Raw genomic sequence first — 9,147 nt, 5'->3', positions numbered from 1 at the left:
GCGGCGGTGAGGGAGGAGGAGAAACGGGACACCGAAAATATATTCTGAGGAGAGAGAAAACAGCTCCCCCTCTCCTTCCCCGGCAGGAAAAACGAGCGGAAACGCACTCCCAGCCCGAGCCCCGCTGGGGAGGGCGCGGGGCGAGGCGCCCGCGCGGCGTGAATATTCAGCAGGGGTGGGGCCCGAACAATGGCCGGCCGGCGGGCAGCGCGGACAGCGGCCGGGACGCGGCGGGCGGCCGGCGGGGCGCTCGCGGAGAGGGCCAGAGTAGGGATGAGACGGACTGGGACGTCCCCGGTGAGGTGCCGAGGGTGAGGAAACGCCCCATCTCGCACTAACAATAAAGGGAGCAGAAGTGACCTGGACCCTGGCCGCAAACGCACGGAGGCGGAGGGACCCTTGTCTCCGGGAAGGGCTGCATCCCGCCCCACCGGCCGGCCGCGCCCGGGCTCTAAAGGGACGCGGAGGGGGTGTAGCCACCCCCAGCGACAAGGGGCCTGCCTTTCCCCTCACCCCCCGCGTATCCCATCCCTTTCCCCCACCACCAGATTCTATACCTCTAAGACCCTCATTTCCGGTTTCCCTACACGGTTTTCTTTTCCTCTCTATCTTGCAGGCTACGTTTGTGACAGGCTTGTAGGTGCGGAATTCGTTGAGCCATCACCTGGCCGCCAGGTCCCAAGGCTTTCGGTGGAAGCAGTACCCAAAACAGCGCTGTCTTCCTTACCTCCCTCAGTAGGTGAGCACTGTGTTTGGAGCCCTAAGTGCTAACCCCCCGTTCTGTGCCTAGAGATCGTTAAGGATCAATGAACGGGCTTCTGCCAACAACTTTGGAAGCTTGTCGGTAGTTAGGTAATTTGATCCTGTTAAAAGGAATATATTGTCTGTGCACAACAGTCATTTTTATCACATCACTCCGCTGTACAAAAACTATCAATGGCTCCCTATTACCTCAAAGCAGGTTCTCAAACCGAAGTGCGTCAGAATCACCAGGAAGGATTGTAAAAGCACTGATTGCTGACCCGACCTCCAGAGTTCAGCAGGTCTGGGGATGGGCCTGAGAATATGAATTTCCAGCAAGTTGTCAGATGATGCTAACGTTGCTGTTACAGGGATCACACTTGGAGAACAAGAGCCTTACAGGATGAAAATCGAAGGCCCTTCACAATTAGGCTTCACAAACATCACTGTCATCATCATCTACCAGTTCCTGCTTTATGTACAGTACTTATAGCCCTTGTGTATTAGTATCCACATTTTAAGGATAAAGAAACCAAAGTACTGAAAGATAAGAAATGTGCCTAAATTCCTTAAAAGCACAGCCTGGAAGTAGAACAGGGATTCTCACTAGGTCAGCCTACTCTGAAAATCCAAGATTCTGATTCTGGCAAGTTAATCTTTTACCAGGAATATGTTTAGCACTCTCCTGCCTCTAAACGGTTTGGTTTCCAAGATTTTCAACTATGAGAATCCCTTGTAAGGGACTCCTGGAATCCTTTGATTAGGAAAATCATGGTAACCAACATGTTGCTATGAATTTAGTAGTACTTTTAAATGATTTTGCTTTTTAATGTATTCACAGCAATGGCATTATCTGTGGTGTAAATAATTATTTACTCAGCTAGGTTGGTGAGCATGTGAAATTTCAGACCATATTACTACTAATAGTATTTTAATAGTATTTATTATTAATAATAGATAACACATACTCGGTCCCGAAAATGTGCTAAGTCCTTTATATACATTATCTCATTATTCTTCACATTAACCCCAAATGGTAGGTACTCTTATTTTTCCCACTTTACACATTAAGAAACCAATGTTTAAAGAAGTTAATTGACTTGCTTGGTGTGCACAGCTGAACCCAATGCAGGAATGCAGCCCCTTCCGCCCCCCACCCCCCACCCCAAGCCAACCTCCCTCCACAGGTTCACTCATGATATTGAGGCCCAACTCATACCACTGCCTTCTTCTCTGCCTGGCCAGATTCTCCATCACCTCAAGCTCAACTCAGAAACCAACTCTTCTTTCTCCTACAAGCTTTCTCTGAATCTCTCCTAAACTGCTATTGCCCATGTTACCATTGTGACAGTTACTTCTCATTTTCAATTCAGGACCTTTTCTTGAAGTGCCTTACAGAGCTCAAGGCACTGACTTAGCCATCACCCAAGATATAAGGAAGATGAAGCCAGCTACTCTCAAAGAACTTACAATTTGATAATGGGTATAAGACAGTCTCACAAGTATCTATAGTTAAAGGCAGAACATTATAAATTCTGGCTGTATAGAAAGAACATTAAACAGGTCTAATGGAAAGTATGCTAGATTTGAGGCAAAACTGAACTAGGTTTGAACCTAGTTCTACTATCAATTGTGCAACCTTGAACATGTTTAAATGTTGAGCCTCTGTTTCTTCTTCTGTTTACAAGATGAAGACTAGGGGTTAGAAGAGCCATGAAGGGGCCATCTCAAGAGCACAGGCCAAAGGAATAAGGCCTGGAGAAAGGAGATACAAGGTTTTGGGCCAGTAGACTCTCTTAAGACTCGGCATCTGATGGGATGCTAGAGTCAGTGTAGACAAGGGGGTAAAAGATTTGCTTGTGGCCTAGAGCTTTGTTCACACTTGGGAGGATACTGTCAGGCACAGAGGAAAGGATAGGAGTTGTTGAGTGGTGGTGACAAAGGAAGGTTTAGTTTTGGACTCTGTGGGAAGTTAGTTATCTTTTCATGCAGAAGCAGTGACACCTGCCCAACTTGTAACTCTGCTTGAGATCCAAGGGTAAGGACCATTTTCTCAATCAGCGGCCCTATGTTAGCCCAGGCTGCCATAATAAAATCCCATAGACTGTGTGGCTTAAATAACAGAGATTTATTTTCTCGCAGTTCTGGAGGCTAGAAATCCAAGATCAATGTTCCAGCTGATTTGGTTTCTGGTGAGAGCTGTCTCCCTGTCTTGCAGATAGCCACCTTCTCACTACTGTCCTCACATGGGTTTTCCTCAGTGCTAGTACACAGAGAGAGGGGGGAAGAAAAGCCATCTGGTGTCTCACCTTCTAAGGACACCTACCCTATTCTATCAGGGCCCCACCTTTATGACCTTATGAATTTAAACTTAATTATTTCCTTAGAGACTCCATCTCCAAATACAGCCACGCTGAGGCTTAGGGTTTCAATATAAGGGGAACACAAACATTCAGTCCATTACAAGCCATGTGCAATACATAATATCAGGAAGTAGACTTAAGTCATGGCCCTTGTCCTTAAGAATCTATCTGAGAACACAAACCCACCCAAAAAGATAATCAAGATAATAATTTGGAAAATAAATGCTACTTTGCCATTTTAGGCTGGCGGAAAAGATAGCTTGCTTAGACAAAGAACGTGAAGTTGAAAATGAGGAAACTGGCCACACTGGGCCAGAGGACTCATTCAGAGAACCCAGAGAGATAAATCTAGACCGGTTAGGTGGGACCAGGAGACCCAGCTGAGGCATGGGTGAGGTGGAGTTAAAAACAGAAGCCAGATTATCAGTCAAGTCAAGGAAGGAGCAGCCTAGCCTTGGCTTCCAAGAGCCCCAGTGGCAGGTTAGATGCTTATGTGTTTAGCTGAGTGTGGGATATAAGTGTGCATCTTCCCAGGGTACAATGGGCCAGTCGGCAATTATCTCACCCAGTCACAGAAATCCCAAGGGGAGCTCAATTATGCAAGAAGTTGTCAACGACAACCCCTGTATATCACTTTACTTATTTCCTAGTTTTTCCTTTGTTGCAAAAATATTGGTGGCAATTTTTAACCTCAGTATGAGGCAGGGCAAGGAGGGCAGCAGATCTGTGACACTGGACTGCATGAATATAACTTAAGAGCTCAGGGTTAGTGAGGACTTAGGACACCTGGAAATAAATGTTGGAAGTAGGGGAGTGAGCAGGGGGAATTGAGTCAAGCAAAGGAAGCAATGGTGGAATGTGTTCAGGAAAATCTCAGAAAGGGAAAAGCCTGGCTTAGGGGTCAGAGATCTGAGTTCCTCTTCTCTGATGGACAAGTTGTTAAGCAAATGCTCACCCTCTCTGCCCCTCAGTGTTCTAACATGTGAGATTAGGGGGTTGGATGGAAATGACTGAAAGATCCTCTTAGGACCTTAGAGACTCCTATAACCCAGGCCTCAGCCCTACATCTGCTCATACCTCTTAGCCAGAGTGGAAAGGGGTTGATATGAGCAACGGAAATTCATGGAACATGTGGTTGCTGTAGATTTGGCAGCACAGCTCAGTCGTTTAAAAGCCATCTTTGAGCATTGGTAGAAAGAATAAGAATCTTTTTTGACTGGCATATCAGTTGAATTAAAAGGAAGCAAGTACTCTAGTGCACAACAGGCTGGAAGGCAAGGGATGCAGAAGCAGATCAAATGGGCAACAAAAGAAGAAGCAGACCAGAGGCAAGACAAACATCCTACCCTAGCTACCCGGGCTATCAATGCTGTCACTTCTGTGATGAAGTCATCTTAGCTCAGATCTCCCAAAAGGAGATCCTGACACAAAGATTTGGTGCAGGTAGTTTATTTAAGAGATGATTGCAGGAAGCCCAAGTGAAAGAGAAGGAAAAGTGAAACATGGAGATGAGCCAATGAGGAGTGTGTTAATGAGCAGGTTTTCATTCTGGGCAACTGGGCTAGATGTCCCTAGCTAGCTAGAAAAAGAAAATGTAGATTCCTCTTACTTTATGTGTTCATGGAAAAGTTTTTGGTAAACATATTTTTAAAAAACAGAACAGTATTTTAAACGCAGAGGAACTTGCTCTTTATAGAACACCTATTTGAAATGTTTTATGAAGGGGATTACTGTCTCTTAACTTCTCCTTTTTGTAAATTTGTATTTTGCATGTAAGGATTGCTTCAATCAAGCTCCACTGTGAAAAGTCCTTTACCTACAGAATCATCAAGGGGCCTCAAAAATGAAGTCAGAGATAGCCCTAGCTTTAGAAATCAAGGTGCAAGCCACAGAAGTGGTTGGGAGAAGCCGGATGGGGACATTAAATAGTTGTCAAGTATGTCTGGTTTTGATAGATGGTTGAGTGAGTGGAATCAGGCTTTGCCAACAGAAGGCCAAGGTAGGCCTGCTAGCTGAAGAGATAACAGACTTTTATTGATCACATATTTGTGTTCTAAGTCTGTACAGCGAAATCTCAGGAAGTGATTAGACCAATGGGCCTCTCTTATGCTCAGCCATTTAATATCTCACAACTGAAATAGGATCATGAGTTTGAATATGATGCATCAGATCCTGGCCAATATGCATCAGAACCTCCATTGAAGAGGAGTTCAATCATAATCAAGTTTATCCCTTTAAAAATGAATGAACCACAAGTCTCCATTGGTGATATGCAAGTTGGCCAGTGCTATTGATTTGCAGTTCTCAGTTGATTATAGTGATTCCGCTCTCAAAATCTTCTAAAATATGCTCTATAATAAAAGGTTAAGTGGTGACCTACCAATGATAAACTATGAACTGTAAATGCCATATTTATGAATTACAAAATTTGAGGCCTTTCCTATTCTTTTGAATAAATATAATTATCATCTTTATCTTCTTGTCTGTGTATATTCTATATTTAGTGGCCAGCTAACTTAGAAAATATCATCAGGACCAGATCAAGAGGCCAGCCATGACTGACATGGATCACCTGGATTTGTCCTAATTCTTGGCTACAGGCAGCTCCATGAGGTTAGTTGGGAGTGCGGACCCTGGTGCTGGGGAGAGGACGAGCTGGACAAGAACGTGTATCTAGATCAGCATAAAGTGTTTATCGCTCCTAGACATGCAACTCAGAGTCACAAAAAGGAAAGACCACTTATTCTCACAGAATTGCATCTTTTATTGCATTTGAACTTACCATTATTAGCTGCCTACCTGTATTCAAATTTATAATAGTACTTGTGGAGAAGTGTTACACAAAAATGATCTTTAGAATTCACAACTTAGCTTTTCAGTTATATAGAGAGGAGAAAATGCAGAGGAAGTGGAGTGCCAATAGATGGCAAGGGGAATTGAAGAGGGAATGCTCTGGATATGTCAACAACATAAACCAACTTATAAATGTCACCACCCATTTTGAAATTTCCAGGAACTGGGAACAAGACAGTCATTCAGAAGAGAGAACTAGGCCTAGGAAAAATTGAAAAGCTGTTTTTCATAACTTAATTCTTTACACACAACAGACCTTAAGAAACTCCCTTTCTGTATAGCCATTTTATACATGCAGTGTATGAAGAACTAGACGATATGTTCTCTTTTACAAAAGGTGTTCCCCTAAGCCCTGGGGTTTCCTGGAGGCAGTTCAGGGGCTGACTGGATCCCAAGGGAGGGTTAGGGAATTGGTAATAGGACTGCTGAGCTTGTTGCCTGGCCCTCTGTGCCATCACATGGGTTCTGCTTTTCTATGTTTTATAAATGGGGAATATGAGTAACAGTTTATGAAGATAAGGTTTCCATGGCTGAGAAAAGTTTGCAAATCACAAGCTAAGGTATACTTAGAACCAAGATTTCTACAATCACATGACACAGATATCTGTTAGATAGATTTATGCTGAGCTCAAAACGAAGCAGCACTTAAGGCATTTTTAAATCATGGCCATGAACTGAGTGGAAATGATGCAGGAGTGGGAATCAGGAAACCAGATTCTGGTTCTACCAGAGTCTATACTGTCACAGCCTGGTGTCATGAGACCAAGTAGTCACTAACCGGTTCACTAATTATCAAATGCTTCATTCTCATACTACCTCTTATACATAGATCTGAGAATTCCTGTCTTAAGTATGACCATGATCTATTAGGGTCTACCTGATGGCCTGTTTTTTACTAAATAACCTACCTCCAATTTCTCACACAGCACGATGTAGAGAGAATTGATGAGATGATTTTTAATTTCTTAGAGTCAGATCCAATAGAATGACTGAAAAAATGAAAACAGTAGAATAATAAAATAGAGTTGCCCAAAAATAATCTGGGCAACACTGCTTATATTGACAAATTTCAAGGATGTTTACCAAAAGTTTGTAGTAATATAGAAATGTGTGTTATTGTGCTAATTGAAAATATCACTATAAGTTGGTATGAGATTATAGTCATAGCTGCACAAAAGTTAAAAACTATTTAAAGGAAAAATTAGGAGGAAATACATCAAATTTTAGTACTCTTTGGCTGGCAAAACTGTGAATGATATTTTTTTCTTCTTCCAAGACATGTTCTACAAATCCCCTCTACAAACATGCCTTATTTTAGGAATTAAAAAATATAAACTGACATTGTAAAAGAAAATGAAATAAAGTGATTGGATTAGTTTCCTAGGGTTGCCCTAACAAAGTACCACAAGCTGGGTGGCTTAAAACAACAGAAATGTATTGTCTCACAATCTGGAGGCCAGAAGTCTGAAGTCAAGGTGTTGGTAGGCAACGCTCCCTCTGAAACCTGTAGGAGAGTCAGTCCTTCCCTGCCTCTTCCTGACTTCTGGTAGTTTGATGGCAATTTTTGGCATTCCTTGGCTCACAGCTGCATAGCTCCAATCACATGGCGTTTCCTTTGTGTCTTCACACGGCCATCTTCTCATAAGGACTCCAGTCATATTGGATTAAGGGTCCACCCTACTCCAGTATGACTATATCTTAACTAATTATATCTTCAACAACCCTGCTTCCAAATAAGGACACATTCTGAGGTACTGGGGTTTAGGGATTCAGCATGTCTTTCTTTGGGAGGACACAATTCAACCTATATCAGTAATTTAACCATTCTGATGTTTCTTATAGAAGTTAAAGACCATTATTCTTTCTGCCCCTAATTTGGTGGTTTCCATTTTAGCACATGGATAGTTTAGAAAAGTGGTGGTTTTGATAGTTTTTACTATGACTTCTTTTTTTTTTTTTTAAAGATTTTATTTATTTATTTGACAGAGAGAGACATAGCGAGAGAGGGAACACAAGCAGGGGGAGTAGGAGAGGGAGAAGCAGGCTTCCCCGCGGTGCAGGGAGCCCGATGTGGGGCTCGATCCCAGGACCCTGGGATCACGACCTGAGCTGAAGGCAGACGCTTAACGACTGAGCCACCCAGGCGCCCCTTTACTATGACTTCTTCACCTGCTCTCTTGCCATCCCTCTCCTTATCTAACATGTATTTATTAGGCATACACTGAGTTCGTAGCACTGTGTAAAACCCATAAAATTTAAAAATGACACAAAACTTCCTTCTAACCATTAGCTACAAGTTGCTTTCATTTACACTGTAATTTTCAGATAGACTGATGTTATAATAAATGACTTCAGCTTGCAAATCACCATAAAGAATTATCCTAAGTTAGACTGTAAACAAATTTCTTAGACCTCTTTACAAATATATTACAGACAGAAAAAAAAAAAGAAAAAAACAGAAAAAAAACTAAAGAGGAAATGGTCCAAATAGAAATTAATTTTGCTTGTTGTAAAGCCAAAAGGAATATTTTTCAGCATAGAGTAATCCCCAGTTTGGTTGGGATATTTGTAAATAAGCTAAATGTTTTTAAGTAGTGTCTTACTGGCTTTGAACTATTCTTTGTGACTTTCCCCCACTGTGTTGCTAGAAATAGCTTCTTTTTTTTTTTTATTGAAATTTAAGCATGTTTATTTAATTTTTTGAAAGGATGCTGTCTTTTGCTAAGTTTGACGGAATTCCTTGACGTAATACTGTAACTAAGGGAATATATTGTGGCATGGATAAAAAAAGGATGACTTTCTTTATATTTTCTAAATATGATTATATTGCTGCTGCATGCCTTTGGAAGCAAAAATATTTATTTCCCTTGTTACAGCCATGCATTTATTTTAATGATATTTATGAGACTCAATGACATATTCAAATCAGCATGTGTATTCCATTGTGCAGTTATTCCCTTTTATCTCCAATTTCTGGTTAGGAATGCTTTGTTTGTGTCTAAAAAGCTAAGGAAATTAAATGCAAGGCCCTGTCAATACAATGCAACTTTACTGTGTACAAGTCAGGAAATTAGAATATGTCGTTCCTCCAGCAGCTGGTATTGGGCTACTCTGAACATTATATGTCAGAAAAGTTAAAGTGGGGCCCTTTTTTCTCATGAAGATTTTATCAGGATACAAAAGAATATCG

The 9,147-nt window shown here is 41.9% G+C and overlaps 1 long non-coding RNA gene across 1 annotated transcript; it reads left to right on the top strand.

Moving 5' to 3' along the window:
- The first annotated feature begins 224 nt into the window (after positions 1 to 224).
- Positions 225 to 5,849, top strand: LOC116641995. Its single transcript, XR_004301273.1, has 3 exons — positions 225 to 311; positions 617 to 739; positions 5,609 to 5,849. It is a non-coding gene; the product is annotated as an uncharacterized LOC116641995 (long non-coding RNA).
- Positions 5,850 to 9,147: the final 3,298 nt, after the last annotated feature.

Source organism: Phoca vitulina, unplaced genomic scaffold (genome assembly GCF_004348235.1).
Source record: "Phoca vitulina isolate PV1807 unplaced genomic scaffold, GSC_HSeal_1.0 scaffold22, whole genome shotgun sequence".
Taxonomy (NCBI): domain Eukaryota; kingdom Metazoa; phylum Chordata; class Mammalia; order Carnivora; family Phocidae; genus Phoca; species Phoca vitulina.
The sequence above is the reverse complement of the archived record's forward strand: the minus strand, read 5'-3'. Positions and strand labels throughout refer to the sequence as shown.